The sequence below is a fragment of the Rhynchophorus ferrugineus genome, unplaced genomic scaffold (assembly GCF_030347505.1).
Source record: "Rhynchophorus ferrugineus isolate W39M unplaced genomic scaffold, kcgeb_rfMv2 rfM9, whole genome shotgun sequence".
In the NCBI taxonomy this organism is placed as follows: domain Eukaryota; kingdom Metazoa; phylum Arthropoda; class Insecta; order Coleoptera; family Curculionidae; genus Rhynchophorus; species Rhynchophorus ferrugineus.
Genome location: NW_027472588.1, coordinates 41,467,707 through 41,488,733, shown reverse-complemented (window position 1 = coordinate 41,488,733; position 21,027 = coordinate 41,467,707). Strand labels below are relative to the sequence as shown.

The 21,027-nt window shown below is 32.3% G+C and overlaps 1 protein-coding gene across 2 annotated transcripts in view; it reads left to right on the top strand.

The window, feature by feature from the left end:
* LOC143203016 (CD151 antigen) overlaps positions 1 to 7,674 on the top strand; it is a 28,138-nt gene extending 20,464 nt beyond the window's left edge. The window contains exon 7 of one of the 2 annotated variants that reach the window (XM_076415100.1): positions 7,536 to 7,674. The gene's annotated coding sequence lies outside the window, so the exon portion shown is untranslated. The remainder of the gene's footprint in view (positions 1 to 7,535) is intronic. The other variant, XM_076415099.1, reaches the window with a different exon arrangement.
* Positions 7,675 to 21,027: the final 13,353 nt, after the last annotated feature.

The window sequence follows — 21,027 nt, the reverse complement described above, 5'->3', positions numbered from 1 at the left end:
CATACGCGACGAACGGAGAGTTCCGACGCCGATCTGTCCGATGAAGCACTACCAGAAACGCCTAGAAATACGTAATCGACCTTGACATCTTACAATCACACAGAGTATTGAACACAACAATACTGGATTTTTAGAAACAGATACTGTAGTACACTAACTTAAGATAACATTAAAATATAGATTAATAAGTTTTGTAACGTGGTAGTCATGGTATTTAGCGACATAATTAATAAGAACAAGAGTTATCAAAAATTTACAGATTTACAGGTTAGAGTTATTTTAATATACTCGAAAATCTTCATTGAAAAAGTCATCTAAACAACTAGAAGTAATGATGGTCCTTTTTGACCATCAAGTATTGCTTCGCATATGCCTGTGAAGGCTCACCATCTATTTTTAGTGATCTTTCACGGTTTCTATTGTCGTATATGATCCATCTCTCATGATTGGTTAGAACAGGTTGCCTTTCAGCAATATGTTAAACATTAATGTGATCTGTCCAGTTTTTCCAGCTTAACTTATAAGGAACTCATATAGTGACTTTCTTTTACTAGCTACTCAATTCAGTACCAATGAAATTTTAAACAGTTTCATCAGCTTTTTCACCAATTAGATGACCATAGTATAATAAAAAAAGCAAATACTTTCAGATTTTGACACTTGCATCTTACAACACAGTTTAACACAATTTGTTTGCAAATATGTCCGGTTTATTGTAATAATATTGCAAAATATAGAGCAATTTTGCATCATTCTTCGTTTACAAACGGAAATACGTCAAGTATTTAGCAAAAAAAAATCACCAGGCTCTATAATAAATCTTAAAATTCTCAATTTCCTTTATATATAATATTATTTATATTTATATAAAAGAGATAGCAAATCATGAACCGAATTTATAAATGAAGAAAAAGAAAATAGGCAATAAGCATAACACATATACATCACTAAGTGGTACCAAAGGTGTTTTATACGTTATATTTAGATATTATATATTAATGAAACATTATTATTGATAAAATTAAAATTGAAAACATTTTTAAATGGCCTAAACGGTAAAAATAATATCTGTACGGTTGAAAAATGTTATTTCATTAGTTGAGTTATATCGAGTCGACATCGAAGAAGAAATCGCGAAAATAAATGGAGAGTAAATTATAATGATGATGGATCAAGGAGGGGGGATTTCGAATGAAATATCGCGGAAAAGGGTGGCGAATTCCGACTTCTGGGGTCGTTGATTTGGCAGGAACGTGACGTACTTAATGAAAATTTTGTCGATCAGATATGTCTCATATATTTTTTATCAGAGTGAAAAAAAATATATTGAAATGTTACTCCACATTCATTTTTGAACATACTGTCATATTGGTTTTAACAGGCCAATTAAAAAATACCCGGCCTGACACATAGATGGCGTTACTAAAATTAAATCCATATATTTTTTAGTTAGCCATAACCCTCAAAAAATGCGTATATAAATTTACCAGCTGTCGGATCATTAGTTTGTGAATTATAGCATTTTGAGTGAAGCAACTTTTGGTATTGTGAAAAAAATTGATAAAAAGGAATTTCGCGTGTTAATAAAATATGGGTTTTTGAAAAAATACAGTTGAAGCAAAAACTTGGCTTGAGGCCGAGTTTCCGTACATTGCCCTAGGAAAATCAACTACCAAGGATTGGTAGGCTAAGTTTTGACGTGGTGAAATGAGCACCGAAGACGGTGAACGCAGTAGACGCCCAAAAGAGGTTGTTATCGACATAAACATTAAAAAAATCCACAAAATGATTTTCAATGACCGTAAATTGAAATTGAATAAGATAGCAGACAATCTAAAGTTATCAACTGAACGTGTACATCATATCATTCACGAATATTTGGGTATGAGCAAAAGTTCTGTGCAAAGTGGGTGCCGCGCGAGCTATTTTTTGAAGCGTAATAAACCCGAGTTTTTGCGTCGATACGTGACAATGGATGAAACATGGCTCCATCATTTCACTCCGAAGTCCAATCGACGGTCATACAAGTGGACTGCGCACGATGAACCCGATCCAAAACGTGGGAAAACGTAACAGTCGGCTGGCAAGCTTGTGGCGTCAGTCGGCTGGCAAGCTTGTGGCGTCTGTATTTTGGGATTCGCATGGAATAATTTTCATTGACTACCTTGAAAAAGGAGGAACCATCAACAGCGACTATTATATCGTATTCTCCAGATCTGGTCCCCAGCGACTATTTCCTGTTCTCAGATCACAAAAGAATGCTCGCTGGGGAGAAATTTTCGTCGAATGAAGAGGTGATCGCCGAAACTGAGGCCTATTTTGAAGCAAAGGACAAATCGTACTTCAAAAAATGGTATTAAAAAGTTGAAGGATCGCTATAATCAGTATAACACCCTTGAAGGGAATTATGTTGAATAAATAAACTAGTTTTGTAAAAAAAATGTGTTTTACTATGGTAGGCCGGGGACTTTTCAATTAAAATCTTATTGTGTCTTGATTTCAATTTTTTCCCAAGAAGCCAGCGTAGCTTTTATTTATTATTAATTTCGTCTATATTTTACCATCAGCTTGGCTATATTTTTATAGTATTCTTGTTCTGTTTCGGTTTGATATCCAATGTCTCTCTATTCTATTTTCGTTGGTTTCTAGTTTCGTTTCATTTCTACTACCCACTTATATATATCGATGAAACTATAGTTTAATCTCTAAACGTACTATTCCTTACGTCAGGCGTAGTAAAAATGACGTTCATAATAAATAAACAATAAAGGCACCATAGAAACACCACGAAAAGCTCTTTAAACAAGTAATAAGTTAAAAGTAGAGACATCTAGGTGTTGGACGTCGCGAAACATTTCCCCAAATTTTCCTATAGTTAAATCTCTTACACTGGATACGTTTGAATAGGTGTCACATTATTTGTTACAAAACTTTGCTCGTGTATCCATCACTAAAAATTATTAATCTCGATTTATAGTTATCTCCAACTTGGTACTATTTTAAATCCGCTACCAGCCATGGAGCCTGAAACTCAGACAAAACCGCTGGAACTAAACACACGCCATTGTGAAACCTAACGAAGGATTATCCCTGTTACGCCAATAACCATAACAGATAACGATAAATACGTCCTGAAATGTTACACCAATCAGGAGTCGACAGGCACATGAATACCGATTATTGATAACCGCTGTTCTGTTCCCCTTTAGTATTAATTCCTGTCGCTAAATACCAAGTCGAAGTTCGTAGATTAATCAAATTTTTTGGATCCAATGATATAACGCGATAAATAATATTCAAACAGAGACAGATTAAGGGGGTATTCTAGTCTAGGGCTTTGATAAAATCGATTTTCAAAGGTTAGGCTGTTAAAATATACCCTTTAGAGATTTTTTCACAAGAGATTCGTTTTAAAAGCGTGTCATCTAAACCGATTTTTCTTGAAACTACTTTTTTCGAAACGGATAACATGTTACCTTAAGTTCTACTGAACCAATTTATTTCAAATTTGGTGTGATACTTCTCTATACAATCCTCTATCATACCAAGGTATCAAAAAAAGCAAATCATTTTTTTTTTCGTCGAATTCCAGCTGTTTGATAAAACGAAACATTTTGTTACCATTTTTGACATTGATTTTTTTAAACAGCTTAAATGTATATCAAATTTTGTTATAGAAGAATATATATAGTCTGTTCAAAGTTATTCATCTAAATTTGTTACGTCGAAACATCAACTCTGAGTTTTAATTGATTTGGGCTCAAAGCCAACATACAAATAACCCAATATACAACAAAATTTTATTTACATTATAGTATATCTAAATCTACAGTTAATTATACAGCCACAATAGTTTATAGGTTAGAGTTATAACCTCTTATCACTATTGCTTTCAAGAATTTTACATACATCTGACAACGGGACGTGATAGGCTCATTCGTTTACGTTTTCGAACTAATCAAACAGTATTGTGTCTCTTTTTAACTAGAATGAAATGACAAGGAAAATATTGTCTGATTCTGAAACGAATTTACAAATTTCGGCAGACAATAAATTACATTTGATGACGTATGTACAAAAAACTTTTAATAGACTATAGATAAGGTTGTAGAAGTATGTAGACACGAAATATCAAGTAAATTCATTCAGTAGAACTTGAGATATTATGTAAATCATCTGGAAAAAAAATTAGTTTCGAGAAAATCATTTTTAATCTTTCGTTTCTAGATACCGCGTTATTAAAAGAGATATACCTCCGAAAATAATTCAAGTTTAGAAAATTCTCTTAAAGGCATATTCTCAAAGGTCGATTTTTTAAATATCCAGTCTAGAATACCCCCTTTTTTGGTTTTAGGTACTAAGGGCTACTGAAAGAGATATTCTGAACCTAAATAAAACACACATTGTGTGTGAATGTATTGTTATTGATATTACAGTAGAAAATTGAGGAATTATGATGTATGTTATAAATTCTTTCATAATTATAATATATTTTCAATTATATGATGATTTTAAACCAGTTCCTTTGCACTTTGTGAGATTATCACCAAAAATGCTCATATTGTCATAATATAAATCAGAAATATAAAGCATTTTAATGCGTTCTCCATGTTACAACAGCAACAAAATGGCATTCCCATATATCACAAATTATCTAGCAAGATTGCCACTCCTAATCAATCAAGATTTTACTCATTTCGCCTTTGGTTCGTATAGAACTCTCATTCATATTGTAATTTGCGAACAAAACCTAAGCTATCTTTTATATAAGTAACTTCAACTTCTGTAAATGTCTGAATCGGATTTAAACCCAGTAATAAACTACTTGATTTCCTATCCTGCTCTGCTATTCTTCAAGGAGGCCTCAAATTTTAGAGATTGGCCCATATTCTGGCGACTCCCAATAAAAAGTTATTAAAAATAATTTCTTGTCCTACCAGTGCGTGGTCCAAATTTTTGACCTTGATTCTTTTCCAGACATCATCTCTCGTTTCTTTCTTAACCCAACATTGGTAAGAACCTCGTCATGAAGTCAAGAATTGTAGTAATCACTTTTTTCCCTTGGGCAGTGTAGAAAAACTGACATAGTTGATATCAATAGGAACATTTTCTAACTAACCAAGTTTCAATATAGTGCAACAAAACAATATATGGTCTATTCAAAGTTACTTTGTACATACGTCAGTTCAGTTTGGCTTTAGCACACAACAAATTTCTAATCTAAATAAATTAATTGAATAAAAATGTTATCAAATATGATTTATTTTAACAGTACAGTAGAACTAAAAACTACAGTTAATTATACAGCCACAATAGTTTATAGGTTATAGTTATAACCTCTTATCACTATTGCTTTCAAGAATTTTGCATACGTTTGACAACCGGACGACTTTGACAGGCTCATTCGTTTATGCGTTCATACTAATCAGACAGCATTGTGTCTCTAAATGACTCAGTGCACAATGTTAAAAACACAAAATACACTGCACATTATCAAGTTACTCTTTAATTTATACATTATAATGATTACCAAGCAATTCCCAATTGTAAAAATTGGTCCAAAACCTATAAATGGAATTTCATTACTATATATATGACATTTTCTAATGATTCAGGGTCACAACATGTAATCTACGGTATATATTTTATAAATATTCACGTGTTGTTAGTGTATAAAAAATGATGATATGTAAAAACAATATGATCATACAGACTGCTTTTCAATATGTGTTTCATTTAATATTTGTTATTATAATAGACGGTCCAATGGTACAAGACTTTTTGTTAAAATATACATGCAATCGACTCGTTATGGAATGTGCAATCTTTATATACCAATAAGACCAATATATCTTTGTATTTGTTCTTCTATGGATGGGGCTCCTATGGAGATGGAGACTACAGAGATGTTCTGTGAGAAGTAATATGAAGAGTATACAAGAATTTCACAATAAATTCCTGTGAATTTTTGTGATGCACCCAGATAACAGGTGGGGTAAAAGTCCCGCTACCATTTTGATTGTAAGCCATCTGGATTATGTAACGTTTAGCTCAGTTTTGCTTTAAGCATTGTGTTGTACAGAGGCACAAGAACGAACAGAAATACTGTTTGGTGAAACTGAAGATTTTTTGTCTATCTTGATAATGAGCTATAATCGGTTTTGGGAAACATCGAATCCTCAATTAATTCATGAAACATCATTGCATCCACTAAAAACAAATTTATTGATGGTGGTATTCATGCTGGAAACATAATTGGTCCCTTTTTTTTGAAAATGACCAAGGTGCTGCTGTTACTGTAACTGCTGAACGTACCGTTGAAGACATGATACCGAAATTTGTTTGTGCCTGAAATAGAAAAGCAAGGACTAGACGACATGTGGTTTTAACAAGATGGGACCACAGCACTAATTTCGCGAACTGGCGATTTAGCATGACCGACCAGATCTCCGGATTTAACAGTACCAGACTTTTTCTTATGGGGTATTTTAAAATCAAAAGTTTACGTGAATAAGCCCCAAATGATTCAACATCCTAAAGACACTATTCGTCACGAAATTATAGAAATTCAGCCTCTGATGTTGCAGGATGTCATGAAAAATGAAAAAGAGCCATAACTAACGAAAAAAAAAACGTAAAAAACTTTTTGTGAAAACCAAACTTAATTATCATTTCTTTGGGCAAAGTTATAGGTAATCAAAATGGCTGCGGGACTTTTGCCCCACGTTGTAGTTAAAAAATGGGATAATCAGAAGAAGAATTTTATTTTAAACGAAATATTTGAAAGAATAAAATGTTTTTCTCAATGTTTGTTGTACTTGCAGTTTTAAATACAATACTTACATCATTGTTTTCAGTTGATATTTTTGTTATCGTATCTTATATTTCTTACTGTTGTGTTTTATTTAACCATGTTTTATTTAACGACAATGATTGCTTACTGCAAAATTGATCAATAAAGTAAAGTTACTCACTGTTAACTTCATATTGAAACTTCACTGATAAAATTGCTAAGGAATAAATGTTTATTTATGTTGAATAATATGAAAACACTAAGCAATATGGCATAGTTTTAGTAAGTGCGATATGCGAAAAGGACTACGGACTAGGGTACTTCTATAAATAATAAAATATGTTAAAATTTATATAATTTCCAGTGCCCTGAAATTAATATCAAAGGTATAATGTGTAAATTAATGTGTTTTTTTAGCCCTGCCACAGATAGAATAGCAAAGTGGAATTGGTGAAGGTTACTGTATGCATGAATAACTACACGCAGACCAGATATTAGGTCGTCTAACATTATTATTAATTACTACAAACAAGTTATCTGAAAGCAATATAACGATTCGATGTATAATCATTAACTAAATATAACAAATCGAGTAAAATACCATTGTTTATGTCGTCTGTTATAAAAACACTCGAAAACATACAACAACAGATCGTTCGTAACAACACCCAATAAGTAGACGTATCACACCACCTCTCGACGACGCACCAAACCGAGTCCCTCAACCTCAATTATGTTTCAGTATCGCCTGGAGGGCCTCTTCGCCCGCGGCCGATGGGGCCGCGTCAAGAAAGGCCCCCTGGCTACCCCGCTCGAAGACATCTTCAAGCGCAAACCGCGCGCCCGCGTCAAAGACGACCCCTGCTGAGACCTACTGCCGCCACCCCCCGTACCCCCGTATGCGCCAGAAACGTTAGTATAGCGCAGCGGTCTGGCGCAGGACCGTCGGCAGTGTTCGGCCAGTGTCGTAAGGATTCGGTCGCGTTCCGCAGACTGCGTCGTGCGTCTCTAGTCCTCACACGCCTTATTTATCGTAGCGGATCCGCGTCGGGGGTGTCACGGTGCCGCAGGATTGTTTGATCGCCTCTGGACGTCGGATCCGAACTGATCCTAGTGTTGTTACTTACTGGACAAACAGGAACTAGAACCAGAACCAGGTTCAACGCACAATGACGCGGATAGGACGTTTCTGTTTTGTCATTTTTCGTAAGAGGACTTTGTTACGTAGTAGGAAAAGCGTAGATAAAGAAAAATGTACGCAGCTTGTATAGTTATTCCGCTCGATCTCCATATAGAGTCACAGAAAGTTGGAAAGGTTGAAGTAAATGTTTATATACCAAAAAAGCTGCTTCAAGTTGGATTATTTCATTGTTTTCATAATTTTATATGACAAAAAGACGGTAGGAAACAAAAATAACAAGGTAAGAAAGTACTATACAGTTCATTTGTTCAAATATATTGCTCCAGTGCAACTGTTATATTATATAACTGTTATAGTTGGCTTATATATATTTATATATATTATTTATATTTATATTGTTTTATTAGTATCAAATTAATAAATAAAGTGCGTCTCATATATATTATTTTAATTATTAATTTAGCAGAACAAACAAATTTCGATAAAAATTTTTAAAGTTTATCTAATTTTCCTATACAGAGAACAACTTACTTGACTGAATCTTTTCTTATATATTCATCAATTTCTAAAAGTTACTTACATATAAATATACATTTATTTGATGAAAATCAATTTTATTTCAACAAGACAGATACGAGAAAATATTAAAGTTTATTTAAAAATGTTCCTATTTCATTTACAGCTTCTAAAAGTGACTTCTCTATCTACCATAATGTAATATATAGAGTTATTTTATTTGTAACTATATTTATTAAAGTTCATTGAGCATTTACATATATTTTCTACACAGGGAATAATTAATGCATATTTTCATATATACACATTCATTATAGCAAAAGTTATAGCTTCCCTTTAACCTATACCCATTATTTTGCAAGTCAGCTTCTATTAATAAAATAGTTTTCAGTAGAACTTCGAAATTTTCATGTTGTTCTATAAGAGGAACTGTAAATGTAAAATCGTTATTTCAGCTTGTTTTACATTTATCTATATTTTACGTTAAACATATTTTTATCATGTAAATTCATTCGTTTATATGGCAAAATAAGAATCATCGAGCTCTACAGTTTAAATTTTCAAATTCAGAATCTTCAAAATGCTAAATAAAATAAGTTCTCACTGACAACATTTAGACTAAAATAAACAACAATATAGATTCAAACTGCTAGCCACTAATATTGTTCATACAAAATATCAAATCCAAAATACACTTTGATTCAAACATAGATGGTTTCAATATTTGTTAGTATTTTCAATTGGGTCTGAATGACAGAACGTTGTAAATATAATTTTAACACTTACTTTTTATGGTTGCTCAGTTAATTTCATCTTAACCTCAAAAACTCTTCGAATTTTAGAACTTAGGGAATGTAAACTATATAGAAACACTCTTCATTATTCTCAAGATCTTCAAGTCAATTCTTGCGAAGTAAAATAATGATTGACATTGACATAATGTGGACAACGAAATGGAACAAATATAATGTTTAATAGTTCTATAATTTTTTCTAGTCTAACTTTATTTTAACATTATAGTAATAATTATTTTGCAATCTTTCACAGTTTTTACAGTTCAAAACACTCCATCATCACACAACAATAGAATGTATGTGAATATGAAAGAAAATATTTTATAAATAACCAATACGCTCGATGTTAAATCCTTATACTGGCATCAGCACTATATAAATGTACTACAACAAGGATTTCATAGATCTCTTTAACCTATTATTTTATCGTATCGAAACTTTTATGCTTCTTCCAGTGATTCCCATTCCAATAAAAAATAACGAAAAGGTCAAATTACCTTATAGATCAAAATTAATTTAATTCAACTAACTTTTTTGACAAATTTAACACGACAGGGCCAACAAAAAATTCGTTATAACATCAAACGTATTATATTTCCGCCAGGCATAACCAACGAAATATACACACGTAACGTATTTGAAGCTCTCGCGATGAGAATCATTAAAAAGAAAAAGGACACCCTCAAAGGACGTACTATTACATTTCTGCTTGACACCATGCCTCCAAAGAAACTTCTCGAGGGTCTCTTTTCCTTTGGAGGGTCATCTTTACCATTTAAATTTAAAATAAAATTATTCGAAATCAACATTCCAAATGTTACATATATATATATATATATATATATATATATATATATATATATATATATATATATATATATATATATATATATATATATAAAAAGGAAAAAAAGATATAAAATAATTAATAAAGCTATTACTGATGATAATAATCAGTAAGTGAACTTAAATTGTTATACTAATAACAATATAATTATTTAATTTGGCTAATATTAGGTCCTAAATCTTTTCCACAATCTTCATGCATCCGTTGGAAACATTTTAGGCTTACTATCGATTTTTGTCCTTTCTTGTCCTGGAAAAAGTTGTTATAACAAAATGTGTCCTCATCAGAAGATTTTTTGGCTCTTACCTTTATATTTATTATTTCCTTTTATTTTGTTATTTTAGTTTTTTACACATCTATCCCTTTTTATTCTTGCTACTCTTTCATCCCTATCATTCCGATTCTGTATACATAATTTCTACTGTCATGACTTCGTCTAGTCTAACTGAGATTAATTCTACTGGCCAAACTGGCTTTTCCCACTGTTCCAGAAACTACATTTTCTACAGATTTTCCAGAAAGTTAAATAATGTTCTGGGAACGATATTAGGTCGACGTAAAAGGAAATGTAAGGAAAAAATCACACATGTCATAACCTGATTTCTTTCGTACCCACAAAACTTTGATTCCAAGATTTCATGCATATAAATATTTAATAAAATTCGAGAATATTTTAGTAAAAAAATACCGCAAAGAATATATATATATATATATCAAGGCCATAATCTACAAAATAATATTTTATTTTTTAAATTTACTTTAATATTTTAATAAATTTACTTTCAAAATAAAAATTGTAATTACTATCAACATATTTTCAACTATTTAATATTAATAGGGGTAATTAAAATAATAACTTGTTCTGCATTATTATTCAAATATATTGAATTATATATTTTTATAAGATAATTCATATCATTATAACCCAATAACTAATACAATAATTTAATATATATAATTGGTAATTTTTCATCAGTTATTAGTTTAGAACAAAATATATATATACATGAATCTGGTGTATTTAATTAGTAAATTATTTTGCATTAAATGATTTAATAAATAATGATATTCGAGCAAAATAACTCTACAAGCTGCAATAAAAAGCATGAAACACCAAATGATAGTTTTTATTTAAATGATAGGTATTTGAGTAGATGTTTTTCAATTATTTTTCGACATTATGAAAATGGATTCTCATACAACACGTTACCGATTCTTTAAAAAATGTTTACCTTTACCCAAAATAAAATCAAATTTTTAATAAACAATAACAAACCAATAAAAACCATTGTTCGTCGTATTTTTTCGGTTGATATGGGGATCCTGAAAATTGGCTTGGGCTTTAAAGACGAATTTAAATAAATGTTAAGTGAAAAAAAACACATTATGTAGATTGTTATCGATAGGAGAACCATTCGAAACTAATTTCAGACAACAACATTAAGTAATTTATAAGAAAACTGAAAATTCTAAATAAGTAAGATAATAAGCATTCCAAAATATTGTTTTAATTGGTATTATATCTCTTAACAGACTAGCTATAACACCAATTAAACGCTAGAATAAACTGCAAAGAGTGAACCCATTAGTGTGTAACGTTATAAGGGACATTTTCTGGAATCTGTTCAAGAAAACATGCCTCTTCTATTTTCCGGACGAGCTTTCGGGAAAATAGAGTGTCATGAGTGAGCCCCAACGAAGAGTTCCAGAAGATACCCAACAGGAAACTGTTAATTAATTATACCCATTGTTTCTAAGAACAACAAAAACAAACAAAACTTCATCGTAGCTTTTTTCAGTTAGTCTGTTTTCCTTCGATGATTTGATATAAATAAAATTAAAAAGAAAGTACCATTCACTTCCATGAGTAGTGCCTTTGATTATTCAGATTGTAGTGGATTTCCGATAGAATGAATCATCTGTTCTTAGTGGATATATCATTATTATATACAGGGTATAAAATGATGCATTATCAACGGTTTTGTTTGTTTTTGCGGTGACTTCTACCGAATGTTATCAGATGAAACTCAACTATACGATAGTAACAATAAATCGCCTAAATATTGCTGAACGAATGGCAATAAGAGTTTAGCTAAGCACATTCGTCGTTTCCCTTTGGTTTTGTACTATATCCAAAACGTAAAAATAAGATGCTGTGAAACGTTAGACGTAACTGTTTGTAGATAGCCATATATATTCCTATTTTTTTTAGAGGCACTAAATATAATATTCAAAATACCTATGTATATGTATATTGTAAAATAAAAAAAATATATAGCACTATTTTTTACTTAGAAATTAACAACGATATGACTGGTTACTATCTATACATGTTATATCCCCCTCCCTATACTGATATAAATAAATATGATATATATATTCACACATTCTAGGACATTGCAAAAATAACATGTACATAACATAAAATCCTTACAAGACTATGAGACTTAAGACCCACACGTTTGGGGATTAGTTAGTGCTGATTAAGAAAAAATTAAGCAGAATAAGTTAAGGTTCCGGGTTTGTAACTCAGAGAAGGAACAGATTTTCCGAACTGTAACCATTTTTTAGGGAAGACTGGCAATAAGGTAAAGTCTGTTCATTCTCCTATACTATACAAAAAAAACAAACATAAAACAGTGTATATAAAGAGCTTATATGTAATTTGATAGAGTGCCTCGCCTACTGAAGAAGAGTTTGGTCTTTTTACGTAATAATAAGAATAAAAAAGTGAAACCATCGCATAATACTCATATATCCATGTATCCTAAGCTATAATTATAAAACTCACCAAGTCCCAAGTTTTACTTTGTTTGATACTTGCACTTTTTCTACCTACATTGACGTAGTACAGATCCAGCAATGTATAGTTAAAACAGTGTTAACAAAACGTATCATCAAACAATAACATTGCTGAGTCGGTATTTTGATTTTGTTGTAACAACTGACATAATTCTGATTTAAATTGACCAAACAACTATAACGTCGACCTTAACAAAGCTTCCCAATTTTGATTCCGCAAGGTAGAGATGCGATATATTAGAATTTATGTAATATTATAATTGTTATTACGAGCTATTCCATGTACAACCAAATAATGTATATATCTATTTAATAAAGGATATTGTTAGAAAGTTGTTTTATTTTGCTGGGTGCTGTCTATAAATATACTACCTATACATGTTAAGACATTAAAAAAGTCCATTAAAATACCTTTCAATAAAACTGGTCAAACTTCAGTGACACCTAGTGAAGTCACAGTCATCTAATGAATATAGATAGTCTACCTCATGGTGAATTTTGTTCACGTTCACCAACATCTGCATACCATATGCCCAACGAATATCCCTGCTTAATCTCAATTAAATCCAACTACTATTTAACAGGGTAGGGGAGTGGACCGGCGAGAAAAATATCAATATGAACAAAATCTCATCGTAACTTTTTTTGGTTGGCCTGTTTGTTAAAACACATTATGTAGGCTGTTATCGATGAGAGTACCATTCGAAACTAATATCAGACAACAACATTAAGTAATTTATAAGAAAACTGAAAATTCTAAATAAGTAACATAACAAGCATTCCAAAATATTGTTTGAATTGGTATTATGTCTCTTAACAGACAAGCTATAACACCAATTAAACGCTAGCATAAACTGCAAAGAGTGAACCCATTAGTGTGTAAAGTTACCAAAGATATTTTCTAGAATCTGTTCAAGAAAACATGCCTCTTCTATTTTCCGGAGGAGCTTCGGAAATGGAGTGTCATGAGTGAACTCCAACGAAGAGTTCCAGAAGATACCCAACAGGAAACTGTTAATTAGCTATACCCATTGTTTCTAAGAACAACAAAAAAAAACAAAACTTCATCATAGCTTTTTTCGGTTAGTCTGTTTTCCTTCGATGATTTGATATAAATAAAATTAAAAAGAAAGTACCATTCACTTCCATGAGTAGTGCCTTTGATTATTCAGATTGTAGTGGATTTCCGATAGAATGAATCATCTGTTCTTAGTGAATATATCATTATTATATACAGGGTATAAAATGATGCATTATCAACGGTTTTGTTGATTTTGCCCTGAATTCTACCGAATGTTATCCGAATGTTATCAGATGAAACTTAACTATACGATAGTAACAATAAATCACCTAAATATTGCTGAACGAATGGCATTCAGAGTTTAGCTAGCATTCGTCGTTTCCCTTTGGTTTTGTACTATATCCAAAACGTAAAAATAAGGTGCTGTGAAACGTTAGACGTAACTGTTTGTAGTTACTTAGAAATTAACAACAATACAACTGGTTACTATCTATATATGTTCTATCCCCCTCCCTATACTAATATAATTTATATATCGGAGAAGAGGAAAAAATCGAAAAAACATACTTGGAAACATCAAAATGGGACGCACTAGTCATATCAGTCCACCAGCCATATTATCGAGGGCTTGCTTGCTTGCCTTCTGATTACTACTCATTCCGATCTATTAGTCGAGACCTGTCTAAACAGCTCTTCACTTCTTATAAAGAAGAAGAAGAAGATATGAAAAAATGGATCAATTCGCGGATACCCCAAAAAGATACATTACCGATTTTTAACAATACAACTTCAAGTTTAAAAAACCTTTAAAATTAATTTATAGGGCTAATATAAACCGAAATTATGTTTCCCCAACCTTATATTACAATTGCTATTAAAAGATATTATATATACCACCAAATAATATTTATATTTATTTAATAAAGAATTTTATTAAAAAGTTATTTTATTTTATGGCATAGTACTTTTCAATTAATCAATATCAACGTGAGACTGATATTCTTCTCAGTCATCAATCATTCGCTATCGACGACTAGGTTGTCCTGTCGGCCAATACCACGATGTAAGTGTCGTAAGGCCTTTTTTTACTTCCATCATAATGTTGACAGACAAATGACCCCCCGGCAAACAAATTACTTTAAGTTTATTTGCACTCGTTTTACAAAGGATAATGTTTAAAGTCCATAATGAAGATTAACGACGCAGTTATATTGAAAACATTTTCAGGAATTATTATCTATTAACACTCAGGTAGGATTTTAAACCAGTTCTGTAAGCTTTGATCCATTAATTCATACTATTTGTGTTATTGTTTTAAATAACAACATGTTAAATAAAACTAACTTTTTCTACTTCGGACTAAAATCGGACGAGGCACTAAACTAGTTGATAAAAACAAATGTTAACTTCCTTACTATCTTATATCGAATTTAGCAAACCAGCTTAAGGTTAATTGGTTATCAAGGAACCAATTTAATTTTCTTCTAAAAAAACGTCAACAAAGAATGAGAAGAATGGATTAATGCGCTCAATCTATTTGTCTATTTATAAAAATGAATAGGGCAACAAAATGTTAGTTATAGGAAGTCTTAGAATAAAGAGTGATAAATTTGAAGCAATTGGCAGATGTATTGGTTCAAGAATGGGACAACATTCTATTGAACACTATTCAAACACAAAAAATTGGCCCCATTTTAATAGCAAATGGTCACCTTAACAGGTCAATTGAAATGTTCCTTGCCTGACGCACAGATGGCGCTACTAGAATTAGATCCATATGTTTTTCCCAACCGTCAAAAGATGCGTGTATAAATTTGACAGCTGTCCGATCATGATAGCATTAATTGTTATAGCATTATAGCATTTTATAGCAATTATAGCATTTTGAGTGAAGCAACTTTTGTTATTGTGAAAAAAATTAATAAAAAGGAATTTCGCGTGTTCATATAATATTGCTCTTTGAAGGAAAAAAATACAGTTGAAGCAAAAACTTGGCTTGATGCCGAGTTTCCGGACACTGCTCCAGGAAAATCAACCATCAAGGATTGGTATGCTAAGTTTAGAAATGGTGAAATGAGCACCGAAGACGGTTAACGCATTGGACGCCCAAAAGTGGTTATTACCGACAAAAACATTTAAAAAATCCACAAAATGATTTTGAATAACCGTTAATTGAAATTGAATGAAATAGCAGATATCGACTGAACGGGTACATCATATCATTTACGAATATTTGGGTATGAGAAAGTTCTGTGCAAAGTGGGTGTGGCATAAGCTCACTTTTGACAAAAAACAACGACGAGTTGATGATTCGGAGCAGTGTTTGAATATAATCAAGCGTAATAAACCTGAGTTTCTGCGTCGATATGTGACAATGGATGAAACATGGCTCCATCAATTCACTCCGAAGTCCACTCGACAGTCATCCGAGTCGACTGGCAAGGTTATGGCGTCTTTATTTTGGGATGCGCATAGAATAATTTTCATTAACTACCTTGAAAAAGATTCTCAGATCTCAAAAGAATACTCATTGGGAAGAAATTTTCATCGAATGAAGAGGTGATCGCTGAAACTGAGGCCTATTTTGAAGCAAATGACAAATCGTACTACAAAAATTGTATCGAAAAATTGGAAGGTTACTATAATCAGTGTATTACCCTTGAAGGGAATTATGTTGAATAAAAAAAACTAATTTTGGCAACAAAAATGTGTTTTACTCTGGTAGACCGGGGACTTTTCAATTGACCTGTTATTAATACATAAGTAACGTGTATATGTCAGATGCTTCTGTCGTTTTGTCCATTCCAAGTCAACAATAAGGTTAAAACTAAAATAGGACTACCGATTATCAAATATAACTTATTTGATTAAAAATCTCAGAATCATTCATAAAAATTGCTCTTATTAGTTGAGTCAAATTAACAAAATTCCTCGCCTCCATGAAATCACTAAAATTCGCGACGACCTGCTTCGTTTCTAGATCAAAGTTAAGCAAACTGGATACCTACAATAAGCAGAACGTCATCTAAACTGGGAATAATCCCTTATCATTTAACCTTTTTAACCAGCTGTTCAGCCAGTGTCCTCCCTTTGGAAGCTTAACGCTTTAACCATTACACCATAGAAGCAGTTGTATACAATATTTCTACGAGATCTTATAAGCTATGTGCTTAAAAAGCAAACATAATGGCTTTTGCACTGAACAACCTCCGATTTTCCGTCACATCAGCTCAGAACTAACTTATACACAAATATCTGATTATTTTAGATAAAAAATATGTGAAAACTGTACGTGCCTTTGAAATTTGAGTGTTTCTCTCCATTTCCCCCGCCCCCTTCCCCAACAGATCTTGATTTGGTTCCAATAGGACCACCTCAGAAGTGCACTCTTTCGAATTAGAAAAGAAATCTGAAAATCGGTCCACCGTTAACGGAAATCGGCGAACATAGAAATGCCAGTAGTATGACACCAAAAAATCCAGTTTTATCCCAATTTCTGACCAAATAGCCGGTAATTACGATAAAGCACAGATATATGTATACCCAGTACACTGTCTGATAAAAATTTGCGATGTTTTTTAAACAGTAACTTAGCAACAAACCCGTATGGACACAATCATACTTTTGAGGGATAGAAAAAGTAATAAAAAAGTTATAAAAACGTCCACCAAATCTTGTACACAATAATAAAAAAGGTCATCAAGTTCGAAACATTTATTTTTTATTACGTAATTTGAGGTCAGATTTGCGATCTTAGATAAAATAAAAATAAAATCACCATAATTTATTTTCGCGCCAAAGTTTGTTAATATATATAAAAAAAAGTTACTATACAAGATCAAACTGGTTATCCTCTAGTCTAGTGTTACATGGTGTGTTTTATTTCTTTGTGGGAAGAATAAAAGTCTTTAATTATTATTTTAACTCCCCATAGTGGTATATTAGCTGAATGCATACTATTGGTAACAATAATCCTGTAAATTAAATGACAAAACTATACACCCACAAGCAGAGGATGCGAAATCTCTTCGTATGCAACTAGATCGTCGCCTAACTTAGAAAAAGCATATACTCCTCAAACGGAAACAATTTGGATTTAAACTCTACCAAATGTATTGGCTTATCGGGCGCAAATTCAAGTTATCATTAGATAACAAGATTGTATTGTATAAATCTATACTCAAGCCTATTTGGTCATATTAAATCCAACTATGGGGAACCGTTAGCAAGTCTAATATATCCATCATACAACGGTTTCAAAATAAAGTGTTGCGTGCCATTGTCGATGCTCCATACTATGTTTTAAATGAAGTCCTCCAGAACCAATAACGAGTGTAGTTCAACGTGTTTGTGTGAAGTACTTTGCATCCCAATGTACTCGCTAATAAACTAAATATACGAAGTGACGGTGAAGTGCGTAGACTAAAACGTCTGATAACATCCGATCTGTTTATTAGACATATATAGACTTTAAAATAAGACTAATTAATTAAAAGTGTATTGGAATTGGAACTACTAAGAGTAAATATTAAAAAAAGAGGGCTAAAAATGAAAACTTTCGCATGGTTACTATAATATTATCAGAAATTATCAGAAAATTTAGAAATCAAATCCTATTTTTTATTTCCCTTTATAATAGAAACCCCCACCACGTCTATTTTATGTAAGAAATATATATATATAATATGTTACAAAAATAAAAATATAGTAAAGAAATAAGTTTTTTGGTATAAGTAATATAAAAAATAGATCAATTGAAAAAGCCCCGGCCTACCATAGTAAATCACATTTTTTTGGCAATTTTTTTTATTCCACATAATTCCCTTCAAGGGTGATACATTGATTATAGCGACCCTCCTCTTCAACTTTTCGATGCCATTTTTGTAGTACGATTTGTCCTTTGTTTCAAAATAGGCCTCAGCTTCGGCGATCACCTCTTCATTCGACGAAAATTTCTTCTCAACGAGTATTCTTTTGATATCTGAGAACAGGAAATAGTCGCTGGGTGCCAGATCTGAAGAATACGGTGGATGAGGAAGCAATTCGAAACCCAATTCATGGATTTTTGCCATTGTTTTCACTGACTTGTGACACGGTGCATTATCTGTAAAGCAGCACTTTTTTTTCTTCAAATGCGGCCATTTTTTGGCGATTTCGTCCTTCAAACGGTTCAATAACGCTATGTAATAGTCGCTGTTGATGATCCTTGCTTTTTCAAAGTAGTCAATGAAAATTATTCCGTGCACATCCCAAAATACAGACGCCATAACCTTGCCAGCCGATTGTTGCGTTTTCCCACGTTTTGGAGCGGATCCATCGTGTGCACTCCACTCGGATGACTGTCGATTGGACTTCGGAGTGATATGATGCAGCCATGTTTTATATATTGTCACATATCGATGTAAAAACTTGGGTTTATTGCGCTTGATCAACTTCAAACACTAGTCTGAATCATCAACTCGTCGTTGTTTTTGATCAAAAGTGAGCTCGCGCGGCACTCACTTTGCACAGAGCTTTCTTATACCCAAATATTTGTGAATGATATGATGTACACGTTCAGTTGATATCTTTAGAGTATCCGCTATTTCATTCAGTTTCATTTTACGGCCATTCAAAATCATTTTATGGATTTTTTAATGTTTTCGTCGGTAACAACCTCTTTCGGGCGTTCGCTGCGTTCACCGTCTTCGGTACTCATTTCACCACCTTTAAACTTAGCATACCAATCCTTGATGGTTGATTTTCCTGGGGCAGTATCAGGAAACTCGGCATCAAGCCAAGTTTTTGCATAAACTGTATTTTTTCCCTTCAAGCAATAAAAATCAACATTTTATCAACAGGCGAAAGTTGCTTCACTAAAAATGCTATAATTCACAAACTAATGATCAGACAACTATCAAATTTATACACCGATCTTTTGAAGGTTAGTGCTAACTAAAAAATTAATAAAAATTAGTTCTAGTGGCCCCATCTATGTGTCAGGCCGGGGACTTTTTGATTGATCTTTTATTATAATTATACTAGTAAAACCATTACAACACAAGAGAACAACAAGCAGGTTGAAATAACAAATTAAAGTATGTTATATTGTCCAAATTTGACTTCATTTGACTTCTGACTTTATCAAAGGATTCATCGATCGAATGATTCTCATATCAGCGATAGAAAAGACTTTTTGAGCAGCCTGGTAATCATCGGCATTAATCAACCGATTTTTCTTATTCCCCTTTAATGAAATTAAACATAATTAATTTAGTTAACGGCAGCGTCGAGATGCTTCGGCGAGGAATATTCCTGCGGGATATCTTGTTTAGTTGCAGATTTTCGTCTGCACCGTCCTTGCCAATGCGTCGGATTTAAGAGCACTCCTGCAAACCGAATTAGGCATCCTTTTTAGCTTAATTAGAAACTTAAGGAGTCCCATTTTGCGGACCGACAACGTGCCGTTTCAAATAATCAGTATCGAACACAGTAATTAAGTAAATCTCATCCGGGAAACACACTTATTCGAATTTACTTCGTTAACTGCGTCTAGCGAAACGAATCTAGCGCAAATTGCAATAGTATAATTAAATCTTTGCCTATATTTGAAATATTCCAATATCCCCAAGGCCCTGGTTAAAATATTAAAGGCGTTATTTAATTTTGAGTGATCTTTATTAAAGTAATGAGCCTAAATCTAATTAGTTATTATATTAACTTGTTTATTAACTTTTTTTAAACATCTAATACACATATTTAATTCCCTTATTTTTAACAAGTTATAATTGTTTAAAACAGATATGAACGTGTACTGTTCCGAAATAACGTTTTTTTATAAAACGATATAAAAGGCTTAACGTGTTAACAGCACAAAAACGTTAATTTATCGCTTATCAAACTGTTACCATTTGTACTGGTCGGTTTTTGTATGATCGACTCTGAGCAACCATTAAAGTTATCTGTTTCCCTTTTTTACATCGAAAAACTTTTTACGTCTAAGAAAGATCGCTTATCGACATAAGGGAAAATTCTTTACCGACAAAAAAACTCAACACACATCAAAAACAGTAATTTTTTTCGTAAATTTTGAAATATTACGAGGATAAAACTGCTTACTAAAGTTAAAAATAA